The sequence below is a fragment of the Neomonachus schauinslandi genome, chromosome 11 (genome assembly GCF_002201575.2).
Source record: "Neomonachus schauinslandi chromosome 11, ASM220157v2, whole genome shotgun sequence".
Lineage (NCBI taxonomy): Eukaryota > Metazoa > Chordata > Mammalia > Carnivora > Phocidae > Neomonachus > Neomonachus schauinslandi.
Window position 1 is genome coordinate 141,991 of NC_058413.1, and position 832 is coordinate 142,822.

An 832-nucleotide genomic window follows, 5' to 3' on the forward strand; every position below is an offset into this window, starting at 1 on the left:
CTGTCTCACTACGGATGTTGATCACAGTGGTCGTCACGGGAGCCGAGCTCTGGGGCGCCCCGAGTACAGCCACCTCGTGCTCCTCCTTGAGCATGTCCATCTTTGGAAGGAGCAGGTGTATCCCCACTGAAGAAGGGTTGGGAAGTGAGTTTCTGATGCAGAGACTGCGCAGGTGGGTTGGACGCTGGGACGTTGCTCAGGGGCCCTCCCGTCTAGGGTAGGTTTGGCTTCTCAGAAGTTTCTCTTTCCTGGTGTTTTGTAATTGGGTGAATTGGCTGGCTCTAGGTGGCCCAACCACTGAGTGTCAGGTTCCTCTAGAGCAGGGTGGGATGAAGGGCTGTGTGCTGCTAATCTTTACTTCCTTTTACTATGATTTATGTAACTCTTATTTTATAGAACTTGGTTTTTAATCCATGTAGCATGCATAACAAAATTTGCTGTTTTATCCATTTTACAGTGTATCATTTCGTGGCTTTTTGTACATTCTTGATGTGCAACAACCATAACTAATATTTAATTGCAGATCATTTTTATAACACAGTAAGTCCCATCTGGATTGTTCACTCATTCCCAATTTCCCGGTCCCCCAGCACCTGGCATTCACTTTATCTGTTGGCATCTCTCTGGATTTCCCTCATCTGGAGTTTCATATGTATGGAATTCTGTAATACGCGGTCCTCTGTGAGGGGCTTCTTTCACTTCAAATAATGTTTTGAAGCTTAATTTTGTCTTAATGTCTATCCATACTTCTTTCCTTTTTATGGGCAAATAATACTCTGTCATATGGATATAGGACATTTTTCATCCAGTAATAACTTGCTGGACATTTAAA